General features: G+C 41.6%; 1 protein-coding gene across 14 annotated transcripts in view; it reads left to right on the top strand.

Moving 5' to 3' along the window:
- TNS3 (tensin 3) overlaps positions 1-20,800 on the top strand; it is a 224,864-nt gene that overhangs the window by 61,989 nt on the left and 142,075 nt on the right. The gene's annotated exons all lie outside the window — the stretch shown is intronic.

Genomic DNA, 20,800 nt, shown 5'->3' with positions numbered 1-20,800 from the left:
CCTCTTCTCCATGGGATACTTGTGGGAAAGACCTTAGGCAGAAGTTAAATCTGGAGAAAACTCGATAAATGATTTCTGCAAGCTGTTGAAATAAAGGGGCTGGTTAATGTTCAACTCTTGTAACTACATGTTAGTAAAGCAGTCTACTTTCTACATGTGTGGTTTACCTCCTAATAAGAGAACACATTTGTCTTTTCATCCGATGCATAGAGGAAAAAAAACAGTATCTTTTTGCTTAGTGATATTAGAACCATCTACAAATTCTAGATGGATCTCTTGCCACGTGGCTTCCCTCTCACACTTTTCCAACACTTTATGATCCCTCTGAGGGGTAGAGAGGATGGTAAGATATTTGAATGTGGAAGGAATGTGCTCTTTACCTTGTACAAGTATTGCTGAACTTTGTGGGTGAACAGTGTGGATGAGCCTTGCTTGTTCAGCATTACAGTTATCATATGCAGTTGTATGCATGCATTTCTTTAAAACATTTATTCTGTCTTTCTGGAGGTTAGTCCCAAAGTTCTAGAGATTTAGTTGTTTTTAACTTAGTAGAAATGGCTAATATTGTGAGAAACAAGCCTGCTGTTACAGTTCTGGCCTATTTCCTTGACTAATAGGACACAGGGACCAATGCCCTTGGGAGAGGATGTAGGGAAAAGGTAGAGAGATGCGCCTGAAAAAAGCCCGACAAAACAGCAGCTATGAGCCAAGGGAGAAAACTAGTATACTAAATATAATAGAGGAATGTGAGATAACACAATATAATGCAATATAATTGAAGTTGAAGCTAATAAAACAAATAAAATGGGGGAGAGAGTGTCCAAAAACCAAAGGTGTTGCTCTAATGGTGAAGGTGAGGCACACACTGCAGAGACAAGCGGAAGGAAAAAGACAGTCTTGTGACTCCCAGTCAGTTTTATCTTTCCCTCTAAATGGAAAATGGAACAATGAAGTCTTCTGGAAACTGTAGTTCTTCTTCTGGGATAAGTACCCATAACTGTTGACAATCCATGGGACTGCAGCGTGAACTCCTTAACCCCCAGTGTACTACGTGATGTTTTGATGTGGAATACCAACAATAAAAATCATAAAACCATGATGCCTGCTTAGTAGGAGAATTCTATCAAGACCCTCTTGGTGAGGTTTGTTGTTAGAAACAGTGTACTGGTATTCCTGAAGAAAAAGACCTCTGAAAGTGGGAATAGAAAAAGTGTTTGCCAGTTTGCTGTGGATTTGAGTCATAGAATCATAGAAATTGGGTCTTGGAAAAGACCCACAGGATCATCCAGTCCAACCATTTGCCCTTCACCAATGTTTCTGACTAAACCATGTCCCTCAACACAACATCCAAACGCTCTTTGAACACCACCAGGCTCAGTGACTCCACCACCTCTCTGGGCAGCCCATTCCAGTGCCTGACCACCCTTTCAGAGAAGTAGTATTTCCTAACGTCCAGTCTGAACCTTCCCTGGTGCAGCTTGAAGCCATTCCCTCTAGTCCTATCACTCATCACACAAGAGAAGAGGCTGATCCCCATCTCACTACAACCTCCCTTCAGGTAGCTATAGAGAGCAATAAGGTCTCTCCTGAGCCTCCTCTCCTCTAGACTGAACAATCCCATCTCTCTCAGCTGCTCTTCATAAGGTCTGTGCTTCAGATTCAGACCCCTCACCAGCTTTGTTGCCCTCCTCTGGACACGCTCCAGGGCCTCGATGTCTTTCCTACAGTGAGGGGCCCAAAACTGGACACAGTACTCCAGGTGCGGCCTCACCAGTGCTGAGTACAGGGGGATAATTACTTCCCTGTTCCTGCTGGCCACACTATTTCTGATACAAGCCAGGATGCCATTTGCCTTCTTGGCCGCCTGGGCGCACTGCTGGCTCATGTTCAGTCTAGGGTCAATCAACACCCCCAGGTCCATATCCTCTACACGGTCTTCCAGCCACTCTGCCCCAAGCCTGTAGCGTTGCCTGGGGTTATTGTGGCCAAAGTGCAGGACCCGGCATTTGGTCTTGTTGAATCCCATCCCATTGGCTTCAGCCCAGCTATCCAGCCTTTCCAGATCCCTCTGTAAGGCCTCGCTACCCTCAGGCAGATCAATACTTCCAGCCAGCTTGGTGTCATCTGCAAACTTACTGAGGTGCACTCAGTGCCCTCATCCAGGTCATCAATGAAGATATTAAACAGGACAGGCCCCAGTACCGACTGCTGGGGAACACCACTTGTGACCGGTCGCCAGCTGGATTTAACTCCATTCACAACCACTCTCTGGGCCTGGCCCTCCAGCCAGTTCCTTACCCAGCCAAGAGTGTATCTGTCCAAGCCACGGACTGCCAGCTTCTGCAGGAGAATACTGTGGGAGACAGTGTCAAAGGCTTTGCTGAAGTCTAGGTAGACTATGTCAACAGCCTTTCCCTCATCCACCAGACGGGTCACTGGATCATAGAAGGAGATCAGGTTGGTCAAGCAGGACCTGCCCTTCATGAACCCATGCTGGCTAGGCCTGATCCCTCAGTTGTCCCGCACATGCTGCGTGATCTCCCTCAAGACAATCTGCTCCATAATCTTCCCCGGCACCGAGGTCAGGCTAGCAGGCCTGTAGTTCCCCAGATCCTCCCTGCAGCCCTTCTTGTAGATGGGAGTCACATTGGAAGTCTCCAGTCTTCTGAGACCTCACCCGTCAACAAGGAACGCTGATAGATGATGGAAAGTGGCTCGGCTATCACCTCCGCCAGTTCCCTCAGCACTCTCGGGTGAATCTCATCCAGTCCCATGGACTTGTGGCAGTCCAGTTGGAGTGGCAGGTCTCTGACTGTTTCCTCCTGAATTGTGGGGGGTGTAGTCTGCTCCCCAGCCAAGGCTTCCAGGTCAGAGAGTGGAGAAACCTGAGGATAACTGTTCTAACTTTTGAAGACAGATGTAAAGAAGGCATTCAGAACGGCTGCCTTTTCCTTATCCTCAGTGGTCACATTCCCAGCCTCATCCAGTAGAGAATGGAGATTCTCTTTGGTTCTCCTCTTACTGTTGGTATACTTGTAAAAGAGTTTCTTGTTCCCTTTTACTCCAGTGGCCAGGTTGAGTTCAAGCTGGACTTTTGCCTTTCTGATTTTCTCCCTGCACATCTTAACAACTTCTTTGTATTCTTTCTGGGTTGCCCATCCCTTCTTCCACAGGAGGTAGATTCTCTTTTTTCTCCTGGAGCCTCAAGAATAGCTCCCTATTCATCCACGCCGGTCTTCTTCCATGCCAGCTCATTTTGTGGCTCAGGGGGATAGCCTGCTCCTGCGCCTTTAAGACTTCCTTTTTGAAGAGCAACCAGCCATCTTGTACCCCTTTACTCTCTAAGACTGAGCCCCAGGGGACTCTCCCTACTAGTCTCCTGAACAATTCAAAGTCTGCCCTCCGGAAGTCCAAGATAGCAGTTTTGCTGTTCCCCCTCCTGACTCCAGCAAGGATCGAGAACTCTACCATGTCATGGTCACTCTGCCCAAGACAGCAGCCAACCTCTACATCTCCCACCAGACTTTCTCTGTTTGTGAACAGCAGGTCTAACGGGGCAGCTCCTCTTGTAGGTTCTCTTATCATCTGCATCAAGAAGTTGTCCTCCATACATTCCAGAAACCTCCTAGACTGCTTCTTCTGTGCTAAATTGTATTCCCAGCATATGTTGGGGAAGTTGAAGTCCCCCATGAGGACAAGGGCCGGCAATCGCGCAGCTTCCGCCAGCTGCTCACAGAACAACTCATCTGTCTCTTCATCCTGGTTTGGCGGTCTATGACAGATGCCCACCAGTATGTCTGCCTTGTCGGCTTTTCCCCTGATCTTAACCCATAAGGATTCAACCTTATTATCCCCAGTCATAAGTTCAGTAACCTCAAAGCACTCTTTAACATAGAGAGCCATGTCACCACCCCTCCTTCCTTGCCTATCCTTCCTGAAGAGTTTGTAGCCATCCATTGCAGCACTCCAGTCATGGCAGTGGTCCCACCATGTTTCCGTAATGACAACTAGGTCATAGCTTGCCTGCTGCACAATGGCTTCTAACTCTTCTTGTTTGTTGCCCATTCTGCGTGCATTGGTATAGACACACTTTAGCTGGGCCTCTCGCCTCACCCCTAGTCCCATTATTGCTCCCCCAGGCTCATCTCTAGCAGGCCTTATAGCCCAGAGCTGGAAGATGGAAATTAACAAACTGTGTCAGTGGTTTATGGGCTGGTTTGGCCCAGGGCTGGTTTGGCCCAGGTGAAGACAGGCTGAGGGAGCTGGGCTTGTTCAGCCTGGAGAAGAGAAGGCTGCAGGCTTCCAGTACCTAAAGGGAGCTGATAAACAGGAGGAGAGGCTACTCTTTGATAAGGTAGATAGTAGCAGGATAAGGGGAAATGGTTTTAAGTTGAAAGGGAAGATTTAGGTTGAATGTCAGGGGGAAATTCTTTACAGTGAGAGCTGTGAGGCTCTGGAACAGTCTGCTCAGAGAGGTTGTGGATGCCCCATCCCTGGAGATGTTTAGGGCCAGGTTGGATGTGGCCTTGGGCAGCCTGGTCTACTATTAGATGTGGAGGTTGGTAGCCCTGCCTGTGGCAGGATGATTGGAGCTTGATGATCCTTGAGGTCCCTTTCAACCCAAGCCATTCTATGATAATGGGGCGGGGGGACCCACTGACCCACACCCTGCGAAAGGGGGACGGGGAAGAAAGGATGAGGGTAGGGAGATGGGCCTAAAAGCAAAACAGCAGGAACGATATGAGAAGGAAAGCTAATTCACTAAAAAAGGTATTGGAATGCAAGATAACACAATATAATACAATACAGTTGAAATTGAGGCTAATAAATAAAATGAGAGGGTAGGGGGGGCTTCAGTTTCTGGGCACTTACTCTAATGTTGAAGGCAAGATGGCTAGGGAGCACACATGCTGCAGAGATGAGCAGAAAGGGAAAAGGGGTGTCTCGTGACCTGCAAACGGTTTTATCTTTCCCTCTGAATGGAAAATGGAAACAACAGTAAACAGTCCTCTGAGGTATGCAGTTCTTCTCTTCTGAGACAGGTATACCTGCAACTATTAACAATCCACGGAACTGGAGCATTAACTCTTTAACTTCCAGTGCACTACATGATGTTATAATGTGGAATACTGATAACAGAAATCATAAAACTGTGACACTGCATTAGTGTACTTAACTGCCAGTTCTGCTCTGCTGGACCTCATTCACACCAACATCAGGAAGCACTTTTGTTGTTACTATTCTTGTAGAGATGATGTAGCACCGTCACAGGTTGTCAAGAGTGATTGTGGAGTCTGTTTCCCTGGAGATACTTGATGTGGTTCTGTGCTGCCTGTTCTCTGTAGCCCTGCTGGAGATTTAAAAACAAGCAAAACCTAAAATTTCACAAGCATTTCTGAGATCCCTTGAAAACATATTCCCTGAATGGGTGGATTGATGATTGTGACAATTCTGTATTAACTTTTTACAGATTTTATAGGTGCAATATACAGAAGGAACCCTTGATAGTATGTAGAGTTCCACCCTTCCCATCCTCCTCATAGAATCATTCTATGAATTATTCATATCAGAATCAATCATAGGTTGGGTTGAAAAGGACCTCAGAGATCATCTAGTTTCAACCCTCCTGCTGTGGGCACGGTTGCCAACCACTTAGACTAGGCCGTTTTTTTTCTCTGTTTCTGTTTTTCTCTTTTTTTTTCTGTTGCAATGTGCAGCAGACTTATCATCCTTATTTAGTGTTGATAAATTTTAGTTACCTGATACTTAATTGTGAGAGATGAAAAAGAAAAGGAGCTGCACAGAGTGGAGCAATGACTACTAGTAGTTTCCATTTAGCAGGAATCCATTTTTATTTTAACTTACAACGTGGGCTTCATAAAGCAGAGTTTTGGAAAAGATAGGACTAAAAGTTGTCTGTTCCTTTGCCAGCTCTGAAGTGCTTGAAATGAAACCTGGTGCAGTGAACCTCAATTTAAATATGGAGAAAAATAAACTAACTGTTTCAGAGCCAAATTCTGATTCTTCTGCTTCTCGTAAATCCTCCTTGGTGTTGTATAAAAGTGAGCAAATTGACATAGGGAGGAAGAGAGGGAAAAGAAAAGCCTGTAGTTAAGAGCAGCTGAAGTTCCTTTGTGTTATTAATGAGAAACACTTGCTTTGTAGTAATTTGTCCTGAGAAAATAATAGCTGTTTGTATTGAATGTTCCTTCTAGAACTTGTAGTATTTTATCGGCTAAAAGTTATGTGGAGAGAAATGAGGGAAAGGGTAAGGTTCTAGGTTGCTCAGTTTGTAGCGTTTTCTGTTTATCTAGCGATGAATTATCTGCTTGTTGCAGGAAGGTGGCTGTAATTCAATATTGTAATAGATAAATGAGCTTTTATTAGTATGTAGCAGCTGTTGTTCTGGGAGGTGTTTAGCTCAGTCTTGCAAAATGCATCCTTCGCTAGTGTCCAGTTCTGAGCTCACTGCCTAAAAAGTTTCTATGGAAAATGAATGATTAACTGTGACGTATGCTTGAATGAATATTCCACCTTGGAAAAGTATACTTGGTGACAAAGATTTCATATTTAACGAGCTCTACAAAAACAGCAGTAAAAATGGAAGATTTGAAAAGGAGCGAGCTGCTCATTTCCTCCCTCCCTGGTAAACTTAGTTAGAACTGAACTGTTTGATACAGCTATTCATTATGAGGAATTGTTATTTAGTAGTTGATGTCTGCAGTACCTGCACATGCTACATTAAACTGAGGACCAGATGATTACCTATGTCTTTTCAGTAGTACCTCAAACTTGAAGGCTTTTGAGTTAGATTTGATAATTTCTCTGCATTATAGTTCAACTTAGTGCAGCGCTGAGCAGATAAACAACCTAGTCATGTATGTTTGCATAATTGTCCAAAAGTCTGCAATATTATAAAAGTTTCTTGATTCTTTTTAAGCCATTTAACCTAGATTACAGATATTTAATATTTTACTTCATTTGCAAGCAAGCTGTTGTAGCTCTGTAACTTTTATGTATTTTCCACGTGATTTTCATTTTTTTATCTTTATTGTATTACTGTTATATTTGATCAATGCAAAAACATTTTTTATTTCTATTTAATTTTCATCTGCTTTTTTAAGTTATAGCTTGTCCTAGCTTTGTTGTGTTGTAACCCAATGACTGTTAGTGTAGAGCAAGATGTGAGAGGTTTTTAGGTACTCTGAATCTTCCCAGCCCTTTCCCAGCAAATTAGGAAGTTGGTTACATGTTTGGGAAATAGGAGTAGTTGTCAATAATGCAATAGTATTTTATAGCTTAGGCCACTGATAAGTGAAATAATGGTGAATTGAAACACCTGTCACACTTCTGTTTGATGAATCACCCTTCCTGTCCAGGTAATGATTAAATTAACGTTTAAATGCTGGCATTGAGTCCTTACATGCAATACAAGCATTCCTTAATCCAGACTTTGAACTAAAAGTAATATTGCTTTAGATGAACTTGGATATCTTTTTTATTAATGTAACCCAGCCATGAACACACTGGTTCAAGGAATATATTTTGAAGTGGTCCCACTTCAAAATTGTAGAATTGTAGACTTCTACTAAAATTGTAGAATTTTAGTTCCTAAATGAGTGGCACATAAGCATCACTGCTAAAACACAGCACTCTGGGCAGCTGAGAGAATCTGTATGTCTTAGTTTCAGCAGAAATAGAATTGTTTTTATATGTGTGTCTGGCATGATGGTGTATTTTGGTTCTAGGAAAAAAATAATGTGGATAACACACTGATTTTTTTTCTAGTTCCAGCTAAGAAGTGTTGTATAGAATCATAGAATGGCCTAGGTTGAAAAGGACGACAATGATCATCTAGTTTCAACCCCCCTGCTATGTGCAGGGTTGCCAACCACTAGACCAGGCTGCCCAGAGCCACATCCAGCCTGGCCTTGAGTGCCTCCAGGGATGGCGGCATCCACAGCCTCCTTGGACGACCTGTTCCAGTGTGTTACCACCCTTTGTGTATAGAGACAAAGCCATTCACAGTGAAGGGCCCAAGGAGCTGGGAGGGAGCATAATTTGGGCAGCTGACTTAACGTGGCCAAAGGGATATTCCATACCATATGATATCGAACAGAAGGAGTTTTGAAGAGGATGAGAGTTCATCTCTCTCTTCTGCTGCTAGGGAGACTAGCTAGGCATTAGTTGTGGGGTAGTAAGCAATTGTTTCTGCATCACTTGTTAATATATTCATATATATGTATAATCATAATTACTGTCCTTTTCTCTGTCTTGTCAACTCACAAGTTCTACTTATGTTTTCTTTTTTTTTTTTTCCCTGATTCTTTTCCCCCATCCCACTGGGAAGGAGTGAGCAAAAAACTGTCATGCCTAGCCACCTGCTGGCTTAAATTACAACATTTCAAAATTGGTATGCTGTTGCTGTGACACTGAGAAGTGTGTGGGCATTTGGCAGAACTTTAAATATGTTAACATGAGTTCCTACTGCCTTAGCAAATTAAATAGGAAAAAAAAAAACCTTAAGGGGAAACAGGTAGTGTAATGATTAATGAACGTAGTGACCAAGCTGCATCACAGATATTAGACCACATTTGAGACTACAGCATACTGTGAAAACACGAGTTACGTAACTGAAGAAAGCTTCCATAAAGTAAGCTGGGCTACAAGCATAACTGCAATTAGATACATTCAGATTCTGAACCTTGTAGATAGCTGAAAGGGGAGTTAGCTGATTTTTATGCAGTCCTTGTTGTTTTATTCTCATTTTTGAGATTAAAAACAATCCAAACACTTAAAGTAGATGCCAACAACTTTTACTTAAGTATCATGCTGATGATCTTTGTAGCTTGTGATGGTTTCTTTCCTTGAAGATCTTTGAGAATCTCTTACTATGTAAGATATCAAGAGTTGCTGTGAATCAAAACATGAAGACACTTTAGGTCTTATCTGTATAATGAACAGTTTTTCAAGAAAGTTGTTTTTCTTGTTCTGAAGGTCATCCATTTTAAACCAGTGTTAGTCTGATTCTTTCTCTTAGTGTAAGTCATTAATTCATGATGAGTGTGCAAACTTCCTAGACCTTAAATACTGCTTGTGCTATCTTCAGCTGCAAGAAAAAAAAAACAGACAGTATAGCTTTTTTTTTTCCCCTCTGTTTGTTCCATGTTGTTTACTAGCAACAATGAGCCATAGCCTTGCTGAAATGCATTTCTGGATGAAGTATTGCAACATTGGATCTTCTTTTTAAGTCAGATGAAGGAGGTCTAAAACCAGCCTTCAGTTCCAGTCTGGATTAAGTTTTAATCATTTTGTACCTGACTTGCCATGTATAGCTTAAAAAATGTGACCAAATAGCTGCTCTGTGAGTTTTTAATTAAAAAAAAAAAAGTAAACATTTTCACAGTGCTAACATTCTGCCATTGTAACAGCATAAACGGAAATGAAACAAAACCAGCATCAAGAAAACAAACAAAACTCTCCAGAAATAAAGAAATAAATCCCACAACACCCAGGAGTTTACAGGAGGCAGTTCAAAGTGACAGACATAAATCACATAGCAAAATCAGTAGGAAACAAAATGGTTAAAGTGTTCCTGGAAACTAGAAAGAATGTGGGAGTAAAGGAGAACAGTCAAGCTATCACAGTAACTGTGCTGAACTGATTTTCTCTTAATAAAGATTTTCTGCTGCTTTTGTCTGTGTGTGGAATGTTTCTTCTGCAGGAGAGTTCATTTACAACCCTGTTATCTTTACAGTCATGTCAAGTAAAAAAAAAAATGCTGAATATCTTTTAAAAATTCCATGTTTACAGTCTCTATCATGAAGTGCTCGGAGTATCAGATGAAGAGACAGTTGTCTGAATATTTAAAACAAAAATAAGAGCAGAAAACCCACAAAAACCTGAGCTACTGCAAGATATTTCAGGGTGTAAGAACTAGACGAACATCTCTTGCTACTGTAGTATGTGGCTTACTAGCCTTGCGACATCTTTAGCATGTTACTCATAAAAACAGAAATTTTTGTTTTGCAACTAAAGCCCATTATTTCCAGCTGTAGGACTCTTCCCCCTTCAGTATACTGCCTTATTTTTTTTTATGCTGCAATTAATCGTTTCTTTGTGTTAATTTTTCACTTTGTTTTCAAATTGCTGCAAAACTGTACAAATAGGTCAGCAGAGCAGTAAGTTTAGTGAGGTTCTTTCTAATCTGGTTAGTGATGTTAAAACCTTACTAGACACATATGTTTTTATGAGTTGCACAGCTCTCTCTGTCATGTGAAACATTTTAGTCACAGATGTCTTTCTGTACCAGGCTCTGTATGGAGAAGAGCTTATCACTGTGGCCTCACTATGCATTTATCAGAACATCCTGATTTGGTTTCTTAATTGACATCTTTCCTTCCGAACCAGACAGACCTGGGATTCTCTGGAAAATACTTGCTACATGAAGGAGATGCTACTCAAGAAGAGATATTATTAAACTACTGACTGAAATGTCTAGGCTTTATTGTTTCTGCTGTATTTTGACGCAGATCTTCTAGTGGTATTAAGAGAAAAGACTGAATTTAGGAATGGTAGAAACTATGTCAGTGTACAAATCAGAGAATGGTTTGTGTTGGAAGGGATCATCTAGTTCCACCCCCCCAGCTGCTGGCAGGGTTGCCAAACACTAGATCAGGCTGCCCAGAGCCCCATCCAACTTGACCTGGAATGCCTCCAGGGACTGGGCATCCTGTTCCAGGACCTCAGCACTGTCTTAGTAAAAAACAAAACAAAACAAAAAAACCCCCAAAACTTAACCTGACATCTATTCTGAATTTTTCCTCTTTCTGTTTAAAATAATTCCCCCTTATTTCCCTTTGTCCTATTACTTTATCTCCATTTAAAAAGTTGATATCCCTCCTGCTTATAAGCTCCCTTTAAGTACTAGAAGGTTGCCATCGGGTCTTCCCTAAGCCTTCTCCAGGCTGAACAAGTCCAGCTCCCTTAGCCAGTCCTTGTGCCTGGACTCTTAGGTTTTTCTTGGTACAGCTGCTCTTAAGGAATGCTTTTCCCAGTCTGTACACAGGTCAAGGCAATCCCAGATACAAGTGCAACACCTTGCACTTGGCCTTGTTGAGCCTTGTTTGGTTCATATGGGACCACTTTTCAAGTCTGTCTGGGTTCTTCTGGATGGCATCTTTTCCTTCTGTTTTGCCAGCTGTACCACTCAGTTTGGAGTCATCACTGTTGCTGAGTGATCTTGCTGTGTATGTCATTGATAAAGATGTTAGGGAGTACTAGTCCCAAGGTGGACCCGTATAGGCCACCACTCATGACTGGCCCCTGCTTGGACATAGATCCATTAACACCAACCCTCTGACTGCAGCCTTGCCACCATTTCCTTATCCACTGAATAGTCTAGCCTTCAAAACCACATTTCTCCAATATAGAGATAAGGATGTTGTATGGGACCATGTCAAAAACCTTGCAGAAGTCTATGCTAATGACATCAGTTGCCCTTCCTTGGTCCACCAATGCCATTACTCCATCATAGAAGGTCACCAGATTGGTCAGGCTGTGCTGGCTGTCTTGGGTTACCTTCTAGTTTTGTGTGTACCTTAACATTTCTTCCAGGAGCATCTGTTTTATCATATTCCCAGGCACAGATGTGAGGCTCACTGGCCTGCAGTTCCCTGGATTTTCCTTTTCCAATCACCAGGGGCCTTGCCTAAATAGCTATGACTTTTCAAATATGATGGAGAGTGGTTTGGCAACCACATCAGGCAGCTCCTTCCTGACTCTGAAGTGAGTGTTGTTTGGCATCACAGACTTGTACGCATTTAGCCTCATGAGGTGATCTCTGACTTGCTCTGCTCTTAGAGTGGGAGGGATTTTTCTCCCTTGAGCGCAGCCTGTAAGTTCAAGGACACAAGAGGTATGGAAAGCCTGACTGGAACTGAAGACAGAGGCTAAGAACTCGTTAAGTACCTCAAACCTTCTCCATGTCTGAAGCGGCTGGTGTTCCCCTCCTCCTCAAAGAGGATACACTCTCCTTTCCTTTTCTGACCAACATACCTGTAGAATCCCTTCTTGTTATTTTTCGTACCTCTTACCAAGTTCACTTTCATCTGCACCTCTGCTTTCCTGATCTCTGCCCATCTGGACAGCGTCCCAGGTCATATTTCTGTGATAGCAATTAGGTCACGGTTTTCTAATTCTGCTATCAGTTGTGACTCTTCTGCTTATTTCCCAGGCTGTGTGCATTGGTGTAGAGGCATTTCAGCCAGGCTAATGACGACGTTACACCTTTTTGTATGGTTGGATTAGATTCTACTTTGTTGTGAATAATCAAGGACTCATTGCTGTCGAAAGTAGCTGTAGTAGCATGTTCCTATATTGGCAGAGTTGAATTGCAAATGAGGAATGAGCGAAAGCCTCCTTCAGGTACCTGGGCCTGTGATCTAGTATCCTAATCTATTACTTGTCACTTGGAAGGTAAAAAAACATGAACGTCAAGAGCTGCGTAGTATCTGTTTTGAGGGCAAATGTTCATTCTTAGTGTTCAGTAAGGTATCAAACAGAATTGTCTCTTGACTGCTTGCTTCATATTATAGAATCATACAGTGGCTAGGATTGGAGGGGAATTTTAAAATCATTTGGTTCCAAGCCCCTGCTGCAGGCAGGGTTGCCAGCCACTAGATCAGGCTGTCCAGCACCCTGTCCAGCCTGACCTTGCATGCCTTCAAGGATGGGTCATCCACAGCTTCTCTGGACAAATGTCTCACCACCCTCAGAGTAGAGAATTTCTTCTTTGTAGCCATCCTTTGGACCCTGTGCAACAGCTCTGCATCATTCCAGACCTGGATCCAGTACTTCAGATGGACCTTAGAAGGGCAGAATAGAATGGGATAATCGCCTTCCTCACCCTGCTGGCCACCTCTCTTTTGGTGCAGCCCAGAATACTTTTGGCCTTCTGAACTGCATGCACAAAGTGCTGGCTCATGACCTGCTTTTTGTCCATCAGGACCCCTGAGTCCTTCTTTCCAGGGTTGCTCTCAGTGAGTTCTTTTCACATGTACACATCTATACGTATGTCTGGGATCGCCGTGATCCAAGTGCAACACTTTGCATCTGGTCTTGTTAAAGATTGTTTAGCTTGTGTAGGCCCAGTTTTCAGCTTGTATGCTTGTCCAGATCCCTCTGGATGACTTCCTTCCTCCTGTCAAGTGCACCACTCAGCTTGGTGTCATCAGCAAACCTGCTGAAGGTACTCTCAATCCCACTGTGTACGTCACTGATAAAGGTGCTGAAGGGCACACATCCCAAGGCAGACCTTTGAGGGACACAACTCATGAGGAAGTGTCAATCTGCCTGAGGGTAGGAAGGCTCTACAGAGGAATCTGGATAGGCCAGATCAATGAGCTGAATCCAGTTGTTTGAGCTTTAAGAAGACTGAGTTGCTGAGTCTTGCATTTCAGTTACAGAAATTCTCTGCACCGCTACAGGCTTTGGGCAGAGTGACTGGCAAGCTGCATGGAAGAAAAGGATCTGGAGGTAGTAGTTGATAGTCGGCTGAATGTGAGCCAGCAGTGTGCCAGATGACCAAGAAGGCTGGTGGCATCCTGTTTTGTATACAGAAATAGTGTAGTTACAAGAACTAGGGGGGTGTTCATCCTCCTCTACTTGATGCTCGTGAGGCCACACCTTGAGTACTGTGTTCAGTTTTGGGTCCCTTACTACAAGAAAGACGTTGAGGCCCTGTAGCATGTTCAAAGAAGGACAACAAAGCTGGTCTGAAACGTGAGTCTTACGAGGAGAGGCTGAGGGAACTGGGATTGTTTCTTCAGAGAAGAGGAGGCTCAGGGGAGACCTTATTGTCACTTTCTACCTGAATGGAGGTTGTAGCAAGATGGGGTTTGGTCTCTTTTTCCAGGTAATTCACAGTAGGGCAAGAGGCCTTAATGCACCAGAGATGGTTCAGGCTGGATATTAGGAAAAATTTATTTTCAGAAAGAGTGGTCAGATATTGGAACAGGCTGCCCCTGGATCTAGTGGAGTCACCATCCCTGGTGGTTTTCAAGAAAAAGGTAGATGTTATACAGAACGACATGGTCATAGGTATGTGTTGATAGTTGATCCAGATGATCTTGGTGGTCTTCTTAACCTTAATAATTCTATGACTGGTCTCTATCTGGATATAGAAAAGTTGACCACAACCCTCTGGCTGTGACCATCCAACCAATTCTTTATCCACTGAATAAATAGTCCTGCTTTGAAATCCATCTCTCTAATTTAGAGATGAGGTTCTGGTGTGAGACCATGTTGAAGGCCTTGCACGAATCCAGGTTGATTCCATCAGTTTCCCTTCCTTTGTCCATGCACTAGTGCTGCCATTTCATAATACAAGGCCATCTGATAGTCAGTTACAGTCTGTATTTGGTGAAGCTGTGCTGGCTGTCTTGATCACCTCCTTGTTTTGCACGTGCCTTAATATGTCTTCAAGGAGAAGGTTTTGTAATTGCACCACAGTTTTGTTCTCCTCCTGCTATTTTCCAGTGCTGTATGCATTGGTATAAAGGCACTTCGGCTTGGATGTTGGCTGTGTTACCTTCTTGGAGGAGCCCTCCTGTAATCCTCTGGGATAAATCTGAGTTTTTCCCCACCTGCTTCCTGAAGTGACAGTGTTTCCTGGCTCTTCTCTGTCACTCAGAATTGCATCCTCTTCCCCCCATCAAATCTAGTTTAAAGCTCTAGTGGTGAGCCTAGCTCCCTTGCTGTCCAGTATATTCTTCCCTCTTCTAGTCAGCTGTGTCCCATCCAACATCAAGGTTTTTGGTCTGTTTAAGGTGTGTCCCAGGTCATGTAACACAAAGCCCTGGGTGTGGCACCATTCGTGCAGCCATTCATGCAACTAGTCTGTTCTCTTCCTTCTGCCTGAATCCCAAGTTTCTGCCAGTATGGATTTTTGAATTATCTTGTCACACAAACAATTAAAAAAAAAAAATAGAAAAAGAAAAAAAAGTGAAAAGTGTGATGAAAGCTGTGTTTGTTTGTGAGGCTGACCTTATAAACTAGTCATACTTCAGTATTTACTGGATGTGGAGTATGGCTATATATGGCCAGTACGTTCAGAAAATTCTGAAGTGAGACAATGTGAATAGCCCTTGTCACACATAAAATGCTGGAGTTAATTTTTCTGGTGATACCACAGTAATCTGCAGCATTTTTAGCAGCTTCAGTAAACTATAAATATTTTGTTATTTTGTAAACATGTTATTGCTGGTTTTCAGTATCTTACATACATGAGTGTAAGAGGCAGAACTTCTAGTTGATAAGATTTTGGAGCGTAAGTTTGAAAAATGAGAAGCACTACATTTTTCTGTGTATCTGTGTGCTCACAGCAGTATTGTTAACTTTCAGGAATCAACACATCTTCATCAGATCAATAGAAATGTCTTTAATGTCTTCTTGTTGGTTTTTATTATTATTAAAGGGGTTCTCGGTTATTGTTTAGGAAATGTTTTGAAGTATAATAAATTGACTAAATGTGGTTCTGATGCCATTTCATCGTTAGCCAGTTTGGGACAGCTGCGTTTGGAATTGATACCAGAATCCTTAAACACATATTTGAGAAGCCTGTTATTTAATGAGAGCTTATGTGTAGGATGCAGGCTTTCAGTTGTTGAGTTGTAAAACTGAAGTACCCTTTCTGAGTGCGACATTAAGTCCCAGGACTGGTTCAAATATACTTTAGAGTTCAAGAGCAGTTGGGTTGTACTCCTGAAAAGAGCTGAGTGCTATTTTCCTTGTAAAATTTGTCTGAAGATTGACAGGAAGTGTAAGCTGCATATATTTTCCCTTACATATGATGTACTGCGAGTATGCTCGATTATTCATATACTTTTGCATTACAGATTCTTTTTTTCCACCAATGAGGTGTCATTTGTATGACTGTGGCATAATGCTGCTTCTTTCCTTTCCTTTCCTTTCCTTTCCTTTCCTTTCCTTTCCTTTCCTTTCCTTTCCTTTCCTTTCCTTTCCTTTCCTTTCCTTTCCTTTCCTTTCCTTTCCTTTCCTTTCCTTTCCTTTCCTTTCCTTTCCTTTCCTTTCCTTTCCTTTCCTTTCCTTTCCTTTCCTTTCCTTTCCTTTCCTTTCCTTTCCTTTCCTTTCCTTTCCTTTCCTTTCCTTTCCTTTCCTTTCCTTTCCTTTCCTTTCCTTTCCTTTCCTTTCCTTTCCTTTCCTTTCCTCTCCTCTCCTCTCCTCTCCTCTCCTCTCCTCTCCTCTCCTCTCCTCTCCTCTCCTCTCCTCTCCTCTCCTCTCCTCTCCTCTCCTCTCCTCTCCTCTCCTCTCCTCTCCTCTCCTCTCCTCTCCTCTCCTCTCCTCTCCTCTCCTCTCCTCTCCTCTCCTCTCCTCTCCTCTCCTCTCCTCTCCTCTCCTCTCCTCTCCTCTCCTCTCCTCTCCTCTCCTCTCCTCTCCTCTCCTCTCCTCTCCTCTCCTCTCCTCTCCTCTCCTCTCCTCTCCTCTCCTCTCCTCTCCTCTCCTCTCCTCTCCTCTCCTCTCCTCTCCTCTCCTCTCCCCTTCTATTTTTCTTTTTCTTTTTCTTTTTCTTTTTCTTTTTCTTTTTCTTTTTCTTTTTCTTTTTCTTTTTCCCTTAGAAGTTTTCTGTAAGTGCATCTCTAGTATTCAAGACTTTTCGCAAAAACACCTACTGAAAAGTAATTCAGTCTCTGTGGAAGTTTTATCTTTGAGGTAATCCATTTCTCTGAAAGTAACATAAATATTTAGGTTGAGTCAGAAGCAACCGTGGGCTGAGGGATTGCTGCCATCCATGCAGAACAGATAGTTCTGCATTAGCTGTTGTAAGATGAATTCTAAGAAATACCAAGAATATTGATTCTTCTCTGTGGGCAAGTCTTTAATTAGTTTGTGTTGAAGGCTCCTTTCTCTGTTCATGATGTTAACTGCTACAGGGTATAAAACCTTTATGAACTTTATTGTAAAAAGATGGCAGCAGTAGTTCTTTACACTGTTTTCTTAGGTCCTTAAAAGGCTGTGATTCTCAAAGCATAGCCCTCAGTCATTGACATTTTCTCTGTGCCTGCATACTTCCTGTTCACTCGCTTCATGGTGTTTTCTTAATTCCTCACTTTCTTTAAAATTCTTGTAATTACCATACTTTGTTTTCATATACATATTATTTTTTTTCATTCCAGAGAAAGCAGAGAGAGTGTAGGAAATGGGACAGCCATCAGAAAACAGAAGAAAATATTGTTTAAAAGTACTTGTAACTTCTATCTGTAGTTGAAAAATCATTCTTAAGAATTGTTCTCATGATTCTACAACATTAGCAATAAGGATGTTGGTAGGAATTATCATCTAGAGATTGATAATTAGCTGCTGCTTAGTGATATAGGGTATACTTTCTTCCGATTGGATCTTAATTCCCAAGCAATATTATATGTTAACAGCCTTTTAAATTTCACTTGGTTTTGAACAAGCAGTTGTATGTTTATTAGGAACATAACTTACACTTTTGGTATGTGTATGTGTACGTGTACATACGTTCACATACACACACATTCCCAAATCTATAGGTGTGTGTATATATACATATATACACACAAAGACTTCAGTGTATGTAGACTTAAGCGTATGTATAATCACTTTATGTATGTATGTATATCAGTATCGTTGTGTCAGTAGAGCACCTTACTGGCAAGTGAAAACTAGCAATGTTTATCAAGCAGTTTCTCAGCATTTTAGGAAGACGCAGTTTTGTGGTGTAGCCCGGTGATAAGTGCTAGTGAAGAGATTCCAATTCTAGTGTTTATCTATTCACTCCAGTGAAATATTCTGTAGGTTTGATTCAGTTGTCCCTTCTGTGTAGAAGAGGTAAAGCTTGCTGAGTCTCCCTGAGATATATATGAGGGCTTCTCTGAAAGTCATGTCTCCTATTTTATTATTGTTGGCCCATGACATCAGAGGTGGATGTTGGTGGTATGACAGCACAGGCTGAACATTCCTGCTGATATTCCATTCCATTTTGTTGTTGTGGGACAGATGTCAGTAGAGGGGCAGTGTGACAGAATGGTGTCTGCATAAAAGTGCATATGAACTAAAGGTGTGTCATGGAGTTCCTCCATGTGTAAAACATGGCAGCTGTTGACATTCGTTGATGTTTGCTGGACGTTTATGAAGTTTAAATGGTGGATGTTAACACATGCAGTGGATGGTGTATTTCAGCACTGGCAACAGCAGTGTGGAAGGTAAGCCATGTTCTGGATGGTCATTCACATTTTTAGTAGCGCAGCTCTTCATCTCTGGTGAAAACTGTATAGCTAATAGTGGTGACTGTGTTCAGAAAAGAGAGTTTTGTAGCCGAGAATGTGCTCTATCAAATAGTGTGATTGTGCTCTTCGTAACTTTTGTAGTTTCCATGGAAATAAGTAGGTGATATGGCTCTGGCAGAGGGATTGGACTAGATGATCTTTCAAGGTCCCTTCCAATCCCTGACATTCTGTGACTGTGTGTTTCTTTTGGAGTGACCTGCATACGTAGGTGAAGTGCTTTGAACTCTTGAGCTTCTGGTAGATGCACAGAACAATCTGTCAAAATGTGCTCAGTAGTGTTAAGTTTTCTTGCCCTGGGCAGGGATTTACTGGCAAAATTCAGACCTGTCAGAGAAAGGAATTGGTGCTTGTTTTGTTTGTGGATCAATTTCTATTCTCAGGAATGCCTGTTATTAACACTGTTTGGAATTAATGCTTTGACATTCATGTGGAAGGGGAGGGAGATAATCTTTTTTTTTTTTTTTTTTTGTGCTTCTGAGCAAAGGAATACTTTGTTAGCTTCCAGAGTTCGGACAATCAGTGATCTCATTTTGGAGTGTCTGTTTTTATCCAGTTTTATGATGATCGTTAACATTATTAGACAGTGAAGAAGAAAAGGTAGTAGCTTAGGTCAGTACAATCCATGAAATTCTGGATTGAGATATGAACAGGGTATTTCTGGATGCTGAAGAAGGATGAAGCTGTCTCTTTGAATGAATCAGATTTCTGTCCTCAGAATGTTACCAATTTAAGTACTTGGGGAGAAGAAACAATTATGGAATTATTTCAGTCAGGGAGCTCAACCTGATTTGTATTTAACTGATTACCTCTTGAGACTTTACTTTGTGTCCTTTGAGTCTCATAAGGATAAACAATGCTTTGGTTTTTTCTTCCTTCACTAATGTGTGGAGTTTCTGTGTTGTATTTTCTTGTTGTTAATGAGTCTTACAGTTGTGATTTCGAGTAAACTCACATCTGATCTCTCTGGTTTCTTCTCAGCAAATGCAGTAATGGTATGTTATATATATATGCGGGCAGACAGACCTTTTGATGTACTTGGAAACAGGATAAGTTGCATTTATTGTAATCTACATTTTTAATAAGAACTTAGTGTATTGCTGATGACATTCATAATTTGTTTTTGTATGAGCCAGTAGCAGAATCATGTAAGCTGTCTTTTTTTTTTTTTTTTTCTATTTCATTTTAACATTTTGTATTTATTTTTGTTCTGTGTTTCATCATACCGCTCCAGAAATTTAGGCATCAGCATCAATAAGGAAGATGCACAAATCTTTTCTGTAATGTCTGGACTTCTGGACAGATATGCTACTTTATTCTTTACTTTTTGTGATTGTCTTTTAAAATCTTCAGACTTTAAAGGCACTATATTACTTGTATCTTCTTTTTGTTATTGTTTGTTTCCCTGCTGTACAGAAGGTCTATAAGTAGGTTATAGGAGAAACAAATAGTACATATGCATATTTTGTTAGAGCATCTGTTGTTGGCAGTAAGAACTAACCTTTGTTCAAATCTTTGTATGTGTTTCCTTGGATATAGCAAATATGTACTTTTACGTAAACATCATCCTTGAAGTTGCTACAGTGATTGAGTAGAGAAACTATTAATAGCAATGTGATGACTAAATTTCTTTGAAGATAGGAGTATCTTGAAAAAGCGTAGTTAACTAGCATGTCTAGCTAGCCTACAGGTAGGGAGGTTACTTATCCTCTACTGACCAGTTGTAGGCCAGAGGCTGTATCAGGGAAGTGGTCAAGTGATTAAAAAATAGGTTTAAAAGACATGACAAAAATCATGGAGTATTCTAGCCTTGTGGAAGACCACCCAGCCTAAACTTGTGCAACTTTGTAATAAATCAATGTCTCACCTTTGTGTGTGAGATTGGCTTACTGCACACACGGTAACAAATCTACCTTTTGGACCACAGTGTTAGCCTCTTACAGTCTCACAATAAATCATACTGGTGAGGAATACATATTCTCCTAACATACTGTTTCTGTGCATGAAATCACTTATGAATTTAGGCATGCTCTATACAGTCCTGTGAGAAAATGTTTTTCCTCATTAATCAAAAGTTATCCACCACATGCTTTAAGGGTGATAGCTTTTTTAAGGAATGTATGGTTATCAATCAGGTAGTGCTATTAGAGCAGTGTATTTGTACAAACACCAAAAATTTTTATGGAAAAGAATATTCATCCTATTAAATGCTAGGAAAGAGCTCTTCTCTCATAACTTATATGCTGAAAAACTAAACCAACATAGTATGTACAAGACTACTTAAGGAAGTAGGTCAATCTCTAGAGCTTATTAACCTGAGAAGTCACTGGAACATGAAGGATTTTCATTAAGCAGTTAGTGCAATTTGTTCTCGAATGGGCATGTATTTGCTCAGCTTGTGTCTTGATAGTTGCATCTTTTCTGGTGAGTCAGGCTGTGGAATATAACTCTTGGTAGAAGCATTGAGAAGA

Source organism: Gallus gallus, chromosome 2 (assembly GCF_016699485.2).
Source record: "Gallus gallus isolate bGalGal1 chromosome 2, bGalGal1.mat.broiler.GRCg7b, whole genome shotgun sequence".
Taxonomy (NCBI): Eukaryota; Metazoa; Chordata; class Aves; order Galliformes; family Phasianidae; genus Gallus; species Gallus gallus.
Note: the sequence above shows the minus strand (reverse complement) of the source record. Positions and strands in the feature narration are given on the sequence as shown.